Genomic DNA, 17009 nt, shown 5'->3' with positions numbered 1-17009 from the left:
TTCTAAGTTAATGTAATGTAATTTCAGTTTACTCACACATTTCTGTTGGAAAATCCCACACCCAACATGGGTTTCAATAGGTTTAATGATACCCACACAATTTAACAACATAAATAGGGACCTTCATTTTTGTATGTTATTTTTTGAAACTTTCCCAGGAATTTATCAGGGTTTATAATGACAATAACAAAAACAAGAGAAAAATGACTCATTTTTATGGGTAAATATCTGAGTTTATTATGATAGACAAAAGCCAGGACAATAAAATAATATTAAGCAGGTTCTCCAACTTGCCACTTTCTCACAGGACAAGCAGGATGGAAGTCCTCTCATATGGGTGACATCACAGGATGGAGCCCAATCACGGAACACTTTTGTCAAAGTTTCTAGAACTTTGACTGGCACCCACTGGGCATGCCCAGCATGGCACTAAACCTGCAGCCAGCAGGGGTCCCCCTTCAGTCTTGTTTAGTCTTCATTTTTCCACGCAGCAGTAGCCATGTGGATTAAGGAGCTCCACAGAGATTCCTGACAGGAATTTTCCTCACGGAATTACTACAAACTTTCATACCTCACAGGGGTCCCCCTCTCGAATTTTTGCTTCCGCGGAACTCTGGTAAGTGTTTTTTTTTTTTTTTTTTTACCTGGTTCTGGTCGATTCCCATCAAGTTTGGCCCTCGCGGCCTACTGGCCGTCGACCGCACCACGGCTCAATTTTTCAAAGCCATAGTGTCGAGGTTCCGTCTGTGCCCAGACTGCGCTCGCACCATGTCCATAACAGACCCCCATAAAGTCTGTGTAATGTGCCTCTGGTGTGAGCATGATGTCCTGACTTGCACCAAATGTGCCTTAATGATGCCAAAAGGTCACAAAGCCAGAATGGAGAAAATGGAACTTCTCTTCCGTTCTCAAACTCCGCCGTGTATTGCTTCGACGTTGTCCGAACCGGCGCAGTTTACTTCGTGCCAGCATCGGGCACCGACCAGTGACTATCCGGCATCGACAACCTCTCCCGGCCATCGACTACCTCTACTCCCCCTCAGGACCGAGGGGATTGTAGAGAGAAACATCAGCATCGACACCGAAAGTCTCCGACCATCGATGAAGGAAAGCCATCGACCTCGCCATTGTCCGAGCCGCCATCGAAGAAACTCCATCCAGAAAAGGCATCGACCCTTTCTGAGACCGGATCACCGAGGCAACCCTCACCCGGATGGGTGTTGGGAGCCGTGACTGCACCTTTAATGGTGGTCCCTCCGACTTTGCCTCTGCCGCCGCCTTCCCTTCCGGAGCCGGGGCTGATTGCTCCAGGTCTCCATGAAGAACTGGACCGGATGGTTCAGGAGGCCATCAAAAGGCGATGCACAGATTCCAGGTTCCTCCAGCGCCGAAACCGGTGCAGATTGTGGAACCGACCACCGATCCCATTCCGGCAGCATTGGCACTGCTGCTCTCAAAGATAAAAGCGCTTCTAGCCGCTTTTCCACCGGATCCGGGGTCACTGATGGCTCCGTTGTCTTCTCCGCTTGCTCTGTCATCGGGAGGAGAAACACTGTTCTGTCTTCCCCCATTGGGAGTCCTGCCGATGTCTCAACCATCGATGCCGATGCGGCCATCGGCTCCACCGATTCATCCCCTCGATGCCTTCATCGGTGCCTCCAGTAATTCCCTCGATGCCTTCATAGCCTAGACCGGGACCTTCAGGAATACCTTTGTCCCATCCCTCTCAGGTTCCTAGAGGGACAGGTGCTGATCCCTATGACACCTGGACTGACTATTCCTCCCCAGACTCCGATGATTTACTATCATCACTCTCTCTTACTGAAAGCAGGAAGCGTTCTCCTCCGGAGGTCTTGTCCTTCATAAATTTTGTGAAGGAAATGTCTGAGATTGTTCCCTTCCAATTACAGACTGAGCAAGATGATAGACACCAGATGATGGAGCTGTTACAATTCCTGGATGTTCCCAAGGAAATCACCTCCATCCCTATCCATCAGGTTCTTTTGGATCTTCTCAAAAAGAATTTAACACCCTGGTTTGGTAGCTCCAGTCAACCGAAAAACTGACACCACTTACTTGGTCCAGTCAGCTCCAGGGTTCCAAAAACCTCAACTGGATCACCAATCCGTGGTAGTAGAGTCTGCCCAAAAGAGGGCACAATGCTCAAAGCCACACTCTTCCTTCCCTCCAGGCAAGGAGCAGAAATTCCTGGATGCCATTGGCCGACGTGTCTTCCAGGGATCCATGCTCATCTCACGGATCGCCTCTTACCAGCTTTATATGACCCAGTATAATAGGGTCTTATTCAAGCAGATACAGGACTTTGCAGAGTCCCTGCCTCAGCAATTCCAGGAACAGCTACAAACCCTGGTTCATAAAGGTTTTGAAGTGGGGAAACATGAAATAAAATCCTCTTATGACATCTTCGACACCGCTTCCAGGGTTTCAGCAACTGCTAATTCTGCAAGAAGATGGGCCTGGCTTAAGTCTTTGGACTTGCGCCCTGAAGTACAAGAAAGATTGTCCAATCTGCCTTGCATTGGAGACTGTCTGTTTGGTGAACAGATCCAGCGGACAGTGGCGGAACTCAAGGAGCATCATGAGACCCTTCGCCAACTCTCTCTGATGCCTTCTGAATATTCAACTAAACCATTTAGGAAGGACACCAAAAGTCATTCTTCCATCCAAAGAAGTCCTATCCATCACCGTCTAGAGGCCTTTCCAAAAGGCCCAGTCTCGTCAACCCTGTAAACAAAAGCTGCAAGCAGCTCCTCAGCCGGGCCCTGCTTCCAGTTTTTGACTCCTGCATAGAGAGCAGCAGCCAGCTTCCGCTGCCACAGTAACCGGTAGGAGGTTGATTGTGCCATTTCAACAACATATGGCATACAATCACCTCGGACCAGTGGGTCCTTGCTATAATCTCTCAAGGTTATCACCTGAACTTTCTCTCCATCCCACCAGACTCCCCACCTCAGCTGATGTGGGGAACATCAGGCCATTTAATACTCCTGGATTAGGAAGTCTCCCTCCTTCAATCCAGAGCAATCGAACCAGTGCCCTACTCCCAACAAGGCCTCTGGTTCTATTCCCGGTACTTTCTAATCCTCAAAACGTCAGGCGGCGTTTGTCCAATTCTGGACCTGCGTGCCCTCAACAAGTACCTCCAACGAGAAAAGTTCAAGATGGTAACCTTGGGGTTCCCTTCTTCCTCTTCTGCAAAGAGGAGACTGGCTCTGCTCTCTAGACCTCCAGGAAGCGTACACACACATTGCGATAACTCCATCTCATCACAGATTTCTGAGATTTTTGGTAGGCCCCAAGCCCTATCAGTTAGAGATGTGAATCGGAACTGAAATCTGATCCTATTCTGGTTCCGATTCACATCTCTACTATCAGTACAGAGTGCTCCCATTCGGCCTAGCATCTGCTCCACAAGTTTTCACCAAGTATCTCGTAGTAGTAGCAGCCTTCCTCAGGACTCAAGGTGTTCACGTCTACCCCTATCTCGACGATTGGCTGATCAGGGCTCCCACTCAGCAAGCTGCTCTGTCGTCCCTACATCTTACCTTACAAACTCTGATTTCGCTAGGATGTCTAGTCAACTACGCAAAATCCTGCTTGGTCCCATCTCAAACTTTGCCCTTCATAGGGGCAGACTCAGACACCTTTCAAGCAAAGGCTTTTTTGCCTCGACAGCAAGCTCTCACTCTCATTTCTCTCGCACACCAGCTACAGTCTCAACACCATTCAACTGCACGAAACTTCCTCATCCTTCTGGGACACATGGCGTCCTCAGTGCAGATTACCCCAATGGCCCGCTTGGCCATGAGTCATGCAGTGGACTCTGAGGTCACAATGGACTCAGTCCGGTCAAAGAGAAACCAGCGCCCCTTTCCTAGACCATTCAGAGGTAGAACCTCTCAGCGCTTCAACCCTTACAGGACTCTACCAAGCACCTTGTTCACAGGCCAGGAACCAGTCCTTTCGGGCTAAGCACAACAAGAGGGGAACCGGCTCGGGTTCAGGTACCGGCCATACCCCACAATGACAATCAGCCGACCCATCCGGGGGTAGCAGCTATAGGGGGCAGGCTAACCCTCTTCAACCGCAGGTGGGTCGAGATTACCTCGGATCAGTGGGTCCTCGCCATCATCCGAGAGGGGTATTACCTGGATTTTCTTTGGCTTCCACTGGACAGGTTTGTGGAATCTCCTTGTTCGCCCATCGAGAGGACGGCCCTAGAAGTTAGTTTGCGGAGGCTCCTGTCCCTAAAGGCCATAATCCCAGTGCCTGCAAGGGAGATGAATTCTGGGCATTATTCCATTTATTTCATTGTGCCCAAGAAGGAGGGCACTTTCCGGCCCGTCCTGGACCTCAAGTCAGTCAACTGATACCTACGGGTCCCCGGCTTTTGCATGGAAACTCTGCGGTCTGTCAAAAATTCAGTACAGCCAGGGGAGTTTCTCACATCCCTAGATCTGTCTGAAGCCTACCTGCATATCCCAATCCATCGGGATCATCAGCGCTATTTACGCTTCAAGGTCCTGGACCAACACTTCCAGTTCCGAGCTTTACCCTTCGGGTTTGCCACCGCGCCGCGGACCTTTACCAAGGTCATAATAATAGTGGCTGCGTCCCTCAGGAAGGAGGGAATCCTCATCCATCCCTACCTGGACGATTGGCTGATCCGGGCGAAGTCACCAGAGGAGAGTCGCCAGGCAACCAACAGAGTTATAGCTCTTCTGGAAAGCCTAGGATGGGTTGTAAACTTGAACAAGAGTTCCCTACAGCCTTCTCAGTCGCTGGAATACCTAGGAGTCCGATTCGACACCCAGGAAGACAGGGTCAGCCTGACCTCCAAGAGAAGATCAAAGCTCCGAAATTGTCTGCAAGCCCTGCTGAGCGCCACCCGGCCCACAGCTTGGGATTACTTACAGGTCCTCGGCCTTATGGCATCCACTCTGGAGGTGATACCATGGGCGCGGGCTCATATAAGACCATTACAACGCACCCTCCTATCTCGATGGAGCCCACGATCACAGAACTACACCACACACCTACCTCTACCAGCCAGAGTGCGGAATCAGATACGGTGGTGGTTGCAGCCCGGCCACATGAGCCGGGGGTCAAGAATGTCCTCCCCAACCTGGACCCTGCTCACTACGGATGCCAGCCTGAACGGTGGGGAGCACATTGTGAAGAACTCACCGCCCAAGGGCAGTGGAACAAAGAAGAGTCGGGGTGGAACATCAACTGACTAGAGGCACGGGCAGTCAGGCTAGCGTGCCTGCGATTTGCCCACAGACTTCGCAACAGAGCGGTCAGTGATGTCAGACAACACCACCACGGTGGCATACATCAACTGACAGGGCGGAACCAGAAGCCAACAGGTATCCCTAGAAATAGCCCCCCTGATGACTTGGGCGGAAGCAAATCTCCAGGACATCTCCGCCGTCCACATCGCCGATAGGACAACACCACGGCAGACTTCCTCAGCAGAGAAAGCCTAAATCCAGGGGAATGGCAGCTGTCGCCCACAGCTTTCCAGATGATTGTGGATCGGTGGGGGACGCCGGGCATGGACCTACTAGCGGACAGGTCCAACGCTCAAGTTCCCAGATATTTCAGCCGCAGGCGGGATTCTCTATCCCAGGGGATTGATGCCCTGGTACAGCCATGGCCTCAGGGGATCCTGCTATATGCCTTTCCTCCATGGCCCCTGCTGGGCGCCATTATACACAAGATTCAGCGCCACAGAGGCCTAGTTCTTCTAGTGGCACCGGACTGGCCAAGAAGACCCTGGTACGCAGACATGAGAAGACTATTGGCAGGGAATCCACTACCCCTGCCTCCACACAGGGACCTGCTGCGGCAAGGTCCTATCCTCCACGAGGATCCAGCTCAATTCTCTTTTATGGTCTGGCCCTTGAGAGGGCTAGATTGAAGAAACAAGGATACTCGGAACCGGTAATAGATACCCTCCGAGCACGCAAGTTCTCCACATCACTAACATATATAAGGATCTGGAGAGTATTTGAAGCCTGGTGCGAAACTCACGGCACCAATCCACATGCCGCTAAAATCCCTATCATTTTGGATTTCCTGCAAGATGGACTTCAGAAGGGTCTGTCCCTCAGTTCCATCAAAGTTCAAGTGGCAGTGCTATCCTGCTACGGTCCCCGGAGTGACGGCAACAGCATCGCCACACACCCAGACGTTTCACGTTTCCTGAAAGGAGTCAAACACATTCGCCTGCCACTGAAGTGGCCAGTGCCCCTGTGGAACCTCAACCTAGTGTTGGAATTTCTAGCGGGATCCTCCTTCAGACCCCTTCGATGCCTGTCTCTCCGTTTGTTGACCTTGAAGATGGTGTTCTTGCTGGCTTGTATGTTCAGCACGCCGCATCTCGGAGCTACAAGCACTGTCCTGCCGTGATCCGTTCCTCAGAATCACTCCAGAGGCTATCCATCTTCGCACGGTTCCTTCCTTCTTACCCAAAGTAGTCTCACAATTTCACCTCAACCAAACCATATCCTTGCCAACCACGGAAGGTTTGAAGAAGTCAGAAGAACGTAGAATACTGTGTCATCTCGACATCGGCAGAATACTGGCCAGATAATTGGAAATGTCAGAAGCAGTACGAAAGACGGACCATCTGTTCGTCCTTCACAGCGGGAAGAAGCAAGGAGAAGCGGCCTCACGGCCAACATCGCCCGCTGGATCAAAGAAGTTATCAAGGCGGCCTTCGCAGAGGCGGGAAAACCACCACCTCTACAGGTCAAGGCTCATTCTACCAGAGCGCAAGCAGCCTCTTGGGCAGAAACTAGGATGCTGTCGCCTGCAGAGAGATGTAAAGCGGTGACGTGGTCCTCCCTCCATACCTTCTCCAGATTCTACCGTCTGGACGTTCAGGCCAGGGAGTACACAGCATTTGCGAGGGCTATCCTAAACGGACCTCGGGCAGCCTCCCGCCCAGTCCGGGAGTAGCTTTTGTACATCCCACTTGTTTTGAGTCCATCTGCTACACGCTAGGAAATGTTGAGATTACTTACCTGATAATCTCCTTTTCCTTAGTGTATGCAGATGGACTCAGCATCCCGCCCGGCTGCCGGTATACATGGGGATTTGCCGACTCACGGTAAGCCATGTTTTTCTTATATAGGGCTTCCACCCTACCGGGTGTCGACGCCTTCCGGTTGAGAACACTGGCGGTCTCCAGCTACTATCAATTGGTCAGGGTAATCCTGTTCATTTAATCGATCGGTCAGTCACACATATATCCATAAAGCTTTGCAAGGAAGATTACTGAATTGCTGCACTTCCTGTGGGAGTATATGTACCCGTGCTGACGTCCGATCTGTCTCCAACTGCTAGCACGAGCACACTATACCCACTTGTTTTGAGTCCATCTGCATACACTAAGGAAAAAGAGATTATCAGGTAAGTAATCTCAACATTTTTATCTGGAAGTAATGCACTGGCTCAATGAAATTTATCTTATTTTATTTAGAAGCTTTTTCTATACCGATATTAGTGGGTACATCATATCTGTTTACATCCAAACTGCAGGTAGAAATTACATTAAACAGGGAAGGGGGTTCGGTTAAAGGTGACGAAAAAACTAGAGAATTAACTAAAAGGAAGGCGAGAGAAAAAGCTGCAGAGAAAATAACATACGATGTTACCATGTTAAGATGTTAACATGACATGAGTGTTAGTAGTTTGGAGGCAAAAACTGAGGGGGGTGAGTTTAAGGAGTAGGGTCCTAATCTGGGTATGCCTGTTTGAAGAGTCAGGTCTTTAATATTTTCTTGAATTTGATGGTGCAGGGCTCGAGGCGGAGGTTTGCAGGTAGTGTTCTAGCGGGTGGGTCCTGCGATGGACAGGGCTCGATCCCTTGTGGATGAGAGGTGTGCCTTTTTGAGGAAAGGGATATGGAGCGTGTCATTGCGGCTAAATCGAGTGGGATGGCTGGATTGTATGAAGTGGAATGGCTCGTCAAGCCAGTTAGAGTTGTGTAGGTAGATGGATTTATGAATAATGGTAAGCGTTTTGTAGACGATGCGCGAGGGGATAGGAAGCCAATGAAGGTCTTTGAGGATGGGGGTGATATGGTCGGATTTACGGGCATATGAGATGGTTCTAGCTACAGCATTCTGCAGCATTTGGAGCGGTTTTATGGTGGAATAGGGGAGGCCGAGAAAAAGGGAATTGCAGTAGTCCAATTTGGATGAGAGTGTCGCGTGAATGATGGTGCGAAGGTCATGAGTGTGGAGAAGCGGTTTGAGTTTTTTCATGATGTTGAGCTTAAAGAAGCCTTCCTTAAGGACATTGTTGATGCGTTTTTTCATGGTTAAAGACTGATCAATCAAGACGCCTAGGTCTCGCACGCAGGGCTGAGAGGCAATAGAATTGAAGGCAGGGTCGCTTGAGAGGGGGGCTTAGGGCTTTGCTGGTTGGATAAAAGAAGCAGTTCAGTCTTGGCTGAGTTAAGGGCAAGATGGAGATTTGCGAATAGGGAGTTCATGGATGTGAGACATTTCTCCCAGAGTTTGTGATTCTGAGATGGAATCTTGAATTGTTTGATAATTTGAACATCGGCGTAAATGTAAAATTTGAGGCCAAGGTCGGTTAGGAGGTGGCAGAGTGGCAGGAGGTGTATATATTGAATAGAGTGGAGGAGAGCGATGAGCCTTGGGTAAGGGAGTAGCGAGTGGATTCTGAGTTGCCTATTTTGACAGAGAATTGTCTATTGGCAGGGTATGATGTAAACCAAAGGAGGGCTGCGCCAGAAATGTCAATGTCGGCGAGTCGAGATAAAAGGAGGTTGTGGCTTATTGTGTCAAATGCTGCGGAGATGGCGAGGATGTAACTGTGACCTTGATCAAGGCCTATGAGGAGGGCATCAGTGAGAGTAAGAGGGTTTCCGTGTTTAGGTGATTACGAAAACCAAATTGAAAAGGATTCTTTCTCTTTCAAATTTCCTTCTGAAAAGAGGAGCAAGTTTTCTAACAAAAAGAGAATACCTGATGAGTGTGTTGACACCTCCCTGTTTTCCTCAGGATTCTTCTGAGGCAGCATATAAAGAACTGGCCTAATACAACATAAATTCCTTGATAAGGAGCATTGGCACTGACTGCATACTGTGGAGCTGAAGACAGGGCAGTCTTTGGGGACACCAGTTAAGCAAAGAAGCTAGAGGCCAGGTGCTACTTAACAAAAGTAGTAGTGCTCAGTGTTATGACAAAATTGAGCAAGGAAGAAATGTAGGTAAAAACCCCTATTGTGGAGTCAGCATTTGCAGACATGCTCCTTTAAAGGGTGCAACTGCTCAAAGGGATTTCACAAAGAAAAAAAGATGGAGACAACCATCTATGATATAAATGGCTACTTGCTTTCAGCCTGTCTATAGGGCCCTAATTAGGAGCCCGCCAATCTAGCCTCCATTGCTTCTCTATGGGTACCAAAGCACGTGTGTGTATACCCGCAGGGAAAAGTAGGCAGCGTTAGGTTGGGAGAGGGAAAGTATGTGTAGGGGTTTCATTTTGAAAATTCTCTGCACTCCCATAATGACCGTCTGTGGTGAAATAGGAATATTTGTGCTTATGGAAATGTGTTAATTTGCTCCGAGACCACCTTGTTTCCCCCCAGTAAGACCTCCTTTTCCCTGCAATCCTTGAATTGACAGGCAGGAAATAGCTTAGGTTTTGCTGAACTCTTCAGTGTCTGGTAGCTAGGACTAAATGACTTAGCTTACTCAATACCCCAAAGTGAGGCTTGGAAGGAGCTACAATCTCCATAAGGAATAATGTTGCAATATTCTGTATTACGGTTGGTCAGGAAGCCAGTGCTTTGGGCTTTCTTTGCTTGTACAGTACCAGATCTAATGGGAGCTAGCCTAGAACTCTCTAGTCTTGGGAGTACAGAGGAAGCAGATCTGTGCCAAGGCCCTGTCCCAGCTGCACACATACTAGCAAGGACAGCCTATCCTGAACCTCTCGAGGTAATGGCTAAATACAGTGAAACTTGTCTAGATATTGTTAACTGTATGAATTCTTGTTGTTTTACCTGTTGGCTGCAAATTAAATCTTTTTTGTTTTCTGCTCACTGTTTAGCTGTTTGTGTATAAATGTTTTTGTTTGTGATCACAAACAAATTCTAGGAACTGTGAGAACCTGGGTTTTGCAGGGGATAGCTTGAAGGCAGGGAACTTGCCCAAAGGCAAGCAGGGAACCCTTTTAGCTGGCAGGAGGTTGCCAGCGTAGGAGCACGTGCGCAGGCCTGAGCAGTGCTAGTCATGACTCTCCAAGTGTCACAGGATTAACCCCGAATGAATGGGGGTGCACTTAGGTGTTGCATATCGTTTTTACTTTCAACATGATACTCAGCTGAGTGTTTCTCTTTGAAAATGAACTTGCAGGCCCGCAGGTAGAAAGTTACCCCTTAAATAGTGAAAATTAACTCCTTAAATATTTAGAATGGCATGTTGTATGGTGTTAAACCTAATAGAAAATATGCAATAAAAAGTTGAAATTTTTAATACCATAAGGTAAGTTTTTGTTAAATACTTCAAATGGTAAGATGTTTTAAAATAAGGTGTGTGAAATCTTCCATGAGTGGTAGTGCTTTGTTAGGATTATCGGTGTTCATTTTGTGTGTATTTTCTTTTGTGATGGTTGTAAGGTTAACAGGGAAAGAAAAGCAGTCTGTGCTGAAATGTGAGAAGAAAACTGACAAGGTAGATAGTAGAAAATAGTAGTAAACAAGAAAGCATGCATTCATTAAATTTGTGCACTTGTTATTGCTAGTAATGTTAAGACATCTAATAAGATTAGAAAGAGATAATCCATGGAGTACACAAAATTTCCAAAGGTGTTCTTTACATTCATTATTTACCCAGTATTTTCTTTACTTTTCTGCTATTTTTGTAAGGGCCATGCATGTGGTGTGTGTGTGTGGGGGGGGGAGGTGTTGCTGTAGGAATGTGATTGTGTGAGGTGTGTGGGTATGGATGGATGTGTTTACACGGAGTGGTGGAGATGGTGGAATTTTTGGATGATCAGAGAGCCTGCTCTTCTTGCTGTTGTCCATGTTTTTAAACTTATGGGCATAAATTTCCTATTAGCTGTGTAACTTTCTGTGTGCTGGAAATTCACATGCACAAGTTTTCACAGATGCGCAGATTAAACAAAAAAATCACACAGCCAATTTATCAGGCACATAAGGGATTCCTTTAGCACGAATGACTAAAACAGAATTGGGCAAAAAATTGTACTTGAATTATGAAGTAAAATCTAGCAATGTTCTGTTGTGTTTTTCTTAAATATATGCTGGGAATGTAGTTTTGGAAAAATTCTTGTCCCAAAGATAACTGCAAGTTTTTGTGTCTCGCCCATTTCCAATTTTTTTTTTCTTTTACTTGGCTTCTCCCTACCAATGCCCATCTGCTTGAAGCCACTAGACTGCTAATTGAAGGCTTGCTTCCAGCAGAGCCCTTCCAGTGCCATCTGTCATCCAGTAGTAGATGGAGGGAGGGGAGGTTGGTTCCTAAGTAACATATAATTAGCCTTCCAGCTGGGACATACTTTTGAACCCTCTTTTAAATTCAACTTTTAAGGGAAGCGAAAAGCAAATTCTTTATGAATGGACTACATGATACGGTCCTGAACAGACAATTTCTATTTGATAAGACTCTATTTTGTAATATATGCATCAGGAGGATAATTTTTTAGAGTGAATTACTAAGGTAGGAAGGTATTCATCAAGGCAAGACTGCCCTGGGTGAAACCGATCTGCCTCAACCTATCTAGAAGTATTCACTGGCAACAGCATGCATACATTTCCAAGTTTAAATGTTTCTCACAGGACAAGCAGGATGGTAGTCCTCACAAATGGGGTGACATCGAGGATGGAGCCCTGTACGGAAAACTTTTCTGTCAAAGTTTCAACAAGCTTTGACTGACACTAGCACACTGGGTGCACTGAGCATGCCCAGCCTGCAATTATCCCTGTGAGCCACAGGTGTCTCCCTCAGTCTTCTTTTTTCCGCTCTGCAGTCAGCATAGCGGTTGGAGCTCTGTGAGGATTTTTTAACTAATTACCTCATGGAAACACTTAACTTTTCACTTCAAAAAACACTTTTCCCTGCACAGGTCTCCCTCCGCGTACGTTTTTACGACGCTCGGTGAGTACTAATTCTTATTTTTCGGTCGGTTTCTGTCACTATCTTAAGGCTGTTAACTGACTGAAGCCTTCCCTTCCCCCATTTTTCAGTTAGCTTTAAACAGCTTGCGAGTATCTCTGTGACACTCTGCTTGCTTATGCTAGTGGGGTAGGGATTTTTTCCTTAACTTTAGGACCTCTGTAGCTTCAAGTCCTTCGTTCCCTGGTACCCTCACGCAGTCGATACCCTATCGCTACACCGGGACCCTCCTAAACCACCCTGGGCTTTTATATGTCATCAGCGCCCCTCCCCCCACGGTGCCCTGATGCCTTTATCCATGTTTTTTGCTTTTCAGTGCTACCAGGCTTTTTCCTCCTATGCACTGTTTTTTTTCCTTGGGCTTCCTCGGTGCCGTCCCTACCCGGATGCATGCCATTGACGCACACGCTGTTAGTCACTGCCATGCATACTCGGGTCGCCGCCACCGCTGCCCGAGACACTTTTTAACGATCCCAGGGTCACTTCATCGATGCCACCCCCCCTTTTGGGGATGCCATCGATGCCCCATCCTCCCCACCGATGTCCAGCCCTTTTCCATCGGTGGGCATCGGTGCCACATCGATTCGTCGGTGGGCATCGATGCCGGATGGTCCCCATCGGTGGACATCGGTGCCGGATGGTCCCCATCGGTGGACATCGGTGCCGGATGGCTTGTCCGTCGATGGCATCGGTGCCCAGGTGTTTCATCCATGGGCATCTATGTTAGAATGCATCCATCGAGGGCAGTCGATGCCAGGCTGCTCCCATCGGTGAAATTCGATGCCCAGGTGGGTCCCATCGGTGGGTATCCATGCCGGCTCGAGATGCCAGCCTTATGGCTGGCATCGATGCCCATGCCGATTCCAGGACTGGCGTTGATGCCGGGATGGAATTCATCGACTGGGAGATCCATGCCATCGATTCCATTCGTGTCCATATCGATGCCACCGACACACGTGTCTGGGGCACCGATGCCATGTACACTTGGAAATCTGAGTCTGTCCAAATCGATACCGTCAACGTCTGTGGCCCTATAGTTGATGCCCGTGGCCATGCCACAAACGGCATAAATGCCCGCCTCCATGCATCGATGCCCTCGACACCTCCGTTTTCCTTCGGTGTCCTTGACGCCCTATTGATTCGACTTCGACTCAGTCGATGCCGGTATCTTTTTCAATAACGGCAATGTTTTTCGATTATTCGATTCCACATCGTTTCAAAGATACCTATGCCACTGCTGTCAGTGCCCGTCACTGTCATCATTCTCCTGGCCAGTCATCGACGATTTTTCATACCCATTTTGATGATATCCTCGAAGCCCCTTAGGTTGCCTTCAATATCGTCAATACCGACATAGCACCGCCACATAATACCCTCGCCTCCTCACATTGCTCCACGCTTTGGGTTCTTTTTTAAGCCCCGTATTAGCTTAAGACACTCCATTGTGTCAGGAGCAGAGCAGGCGTGCTGACAGTTCGTCATCGATCGCCTTCCAGGACGACGAGGGCTTCCATCTCGGCGCTGGGGAAAGACCGGGCCGAGCACCGTGGCACCCATCATCGCCGACATCGTGATCGTCCGCCGCTGACGCCATCCAGCACATCGGTGCCATCCTTCTCCAGGCTGGACAACGCTCGGGCAGAGCGACATCACCACTGCCATCAGCACTGTTCCTACAGTTTTGGCAGTCCTTGGTGATCCAGAACTTCCGGATCCAGGTCCGACAGCTTCTGCATTGGCGTCACGACACATCGAGCCGCTGTGACGAGGGAAGGGAACATGAGTTCTGTTAGGGCTCCTCTGTTCCTGGCGTGCCCCACCGTCAAGTGGTGTGGGACTATGGCCATCTGTTACACTTAGCAGTCTAAACGCCACTCACGCCTGGCCTGTCTCCTCTGTACCTGTGCCACCATACCGGGTTTCAGAGCGAGATGGACGTTTACGTCCCCGGCCTTACCCTCGAGGACTCCGGAGACCGTCGGAGTCAACAATCTTCACCGGCTCGTCTTGCGGCGATCCACGTCGGATGGTAAGTACCCGCTTCGGCGGCATTCCCATAGAGTTGTGTTCTCCCATTCGGATCGTGGTTCGAAAAGTTCTGGGTCATGTGCCTTTTAGAACTGTATTAGTGTCACATATCGCTATGTTAGCCACAATATCAGGAGAACCCCTCTATCTTCTTGGGATTGCAGCAGGGCTTCTTCTCTTGTCAGTAACAAGTCCCTGTGCCGACCAATGCTCTGACTCTTGGTTCCCTCCCAACCAAGGTCCAGCTGCATTGGCTGATCTGCTAAACATGAGATTCAGCAACCATTGCCCCATGTACAAGTCCACCTTGAGGCCTGGCCACAGGTCTCAGTGTCTCCTTGTACAGCATACAGAAATGCGGGTACCACTTACCGCTCACACACCTGCAGGAGCCTACATGATATCCTCCATTGGGACACCTCCTGGTCTCCCATCTGGTCAGATATCAGAGCGGCCACCCCACCTTGTACCAAAGTCCCGGTACACTCCCCCAGGCGCTACGAAGTGCAGAGGGGAGAAGGGAGGGGGGTTGGGGAGTTTTAATTGCACTATTCTTTCTTTTAACAGAAAATAGTTACTCTCCGCACATCCTGGACCTAAGAAAATCCAACTTTCTTTAGACGTCACAGGTACAATAGTATCTTTGGTTACCATCACTCCATACTGCAGTAAGTACATTATTTTAATGTTTCTATGTGCTTTATGGTGAGTCAACATTACAACCCCAAGCTCTGCCGCTGGCACCAGCTTCGGTAAGTGAACTGTCTCTTGCATCACTGTTGGTGAATGCTGTTTTCTCTGCGGAGTGTAACATCATTCACTTTCCTTGCATAGACTACTGCTAACCACTTTCAGTACATGCAAGGAGCTCTCACTTTTTTCAGGACTCACTATACATTTACTAACTGGGATTACTGTCACTGCCATAAATCCCTTCTGTAACACTTCTGGACACCACAGTCTTAAGACCCTCTTGTCCAGCATGCGCACAGACATTCTGATACATTGTTATATGTCCCTGCGCATATTTTCCATAACCTCAGCCTTTCAACTTTTCATGGTTGGGCTATGGGGTTTCTTCACACTATGCATTTTTCTCATAATTCAAAACTGCTATGGGTTATATTCAGTGACATTCTATACTCAATGGACCTAAGTGGTTTCATTGCTTTCGTCCCTGATTCTTATCCCAGTTCGAACTAGGACCTAGTCTCCTTCGACTCATGCTCGCAATTCCTTAGGGTTATAAAGTTTCTCCTGAAAGCTGTCAACCCATTATGCATCTATTGCACTCCAGCATAGTTTCTCATAAACTTCCTGGACGTTGCACCCATGAGTTATGCCCTTATGCCTTCCAATACTGCTTTTGCAACAATTCTTTGTGCATACAGACAGACAGCATAGGGACAATGTGCTTTCCAACTCATAAGCACGCATTACCTCTTAGCTGCTCTGCTAGACAGCTGCGCAGCTCTACCCTTGGCCCTTGTTCACTTCATGCGTCCTTGGGCCACATATCTAAGAGATTTAATGAACGCTCTATCAGACCTTCTCCACGTAGGTTCTATCCTCTCGAATGGTCTCAATTACATGTGTACAGGGCAAATCTTTTAACGCTGAGTTTAACTAAACTTTCCTCGGCGTCTGCATCATTCCATACGATGCACAGGTTCTGCTCCCTGCACATGTTTCCTATGCGTTCCCTTAGATGCCTTTTCTTCCATCAAAGGCCTCTTCAATATATCTCTTCTGCTGCCTCTCGTAGCCAGCATTCTTCTAATGTTGAACTGGGATGGGGTTCAGTATTCTTTTCCCCACTCCCTGACTGAGATCAGTATGCTTTCCCATACTTCTCAATCCATCATATCAGTAACCTTTTATTCTCTCACCAGTCAGTCCCAAATCATAGACTTACTGATGTTCTTAGGTTCTGGTAGCGTCACAAAACCTTCTAAACATAAATCTTGCCGTTTAATATGGCAGGCTTTACCTCCTGACGCTAAAAAAAAAAAAAAAAAAGAGGTATTACCCCTTTTACTTTTCCACCATTTTTTCTTACTCCCTCGGATTCTGTTCTCCAGACATCCTCCACATAGATACACCTTTCTCTTAGGAGGTGTATCGTTTTGGGAGTTGGGTTCCCGTTTTCGGTAATCCTCTCTGAGTCGGCTTACCATGGATTATCCACTGATCAAGCCGCCTCTATTTCTCTAATCACGGAATGAACATATATATTCTCCTTATAAGTCTCATACATTCTACGTTTGAGCCTTTCCATTCCTCTCTTCCACAGTTTGGCAAGGGAACTTCTTTCCCTCTTAATGTCATTCCTGCCAGCAGGGTCCGTGAGTTATGCACTCTTTCCATACTCACCTGACTCCGTTCCTCTGCCACTGAGTAGTTCTACGCATTCAACTTTCTATCCTTTTCAGGTAGATGTTGTATCTCCTTTCCTCAGGAAATACTCTATTAATTTTTCCTAACCTCTCTCTCTCGCCCTAGGGAGAGACTGGGTTTTCCACATTCCTGGACAGTAATGCTGCGCTTACATTCTATCTACATTGCACTGCATTCCATGTGAATTCCACTTGACTCTTTCCTTCATGCAAGGGTCAAGCTGCTACTTCCAGTGGCCACACAGACCTAATCCTTCTGATTAAGTGGTCTATATTTCCTTTCCTACCAACAAGCAGACATTTCACTACAACACTGTGGGTATCCACATACTGTTGTGTCCGTCTTAGCCTTAACAGCTTCCCTTTGGTTACTGCTGCTTGTA

General features: G+C 48.0%; 1 protein-coding gene across 4 annotated transcripts in view; it reads left to right on the top strand.

The window, feature by feature from the left end:
- CENPF (centromere protein F) overlaps positions 1–17009 on the top strand; it is a 256055-nt gene that overhangs the window by 141681 nt on the left and 97365 nt on the right. The window lies entirely within an intron of this gene.

Source organism: Rhinatrema bivittatum, chromosome 3, assembly GCF_901001135.1.
Source record: "Rhinatrema bivittatum chromosome 3, aRhiBiv1.1, whole genome shotgun sequence".
Taxonomy (NCBI): Eukaryota; Metazoa; Chordata; class Amphibia; order Gymnophiona; family Rhinatrematidae; genus Rhinatrema; species Rhinatrema bivittatum.
This window is presented reverse-complemented; position numbering and strand designations above follow the sequence as displayed.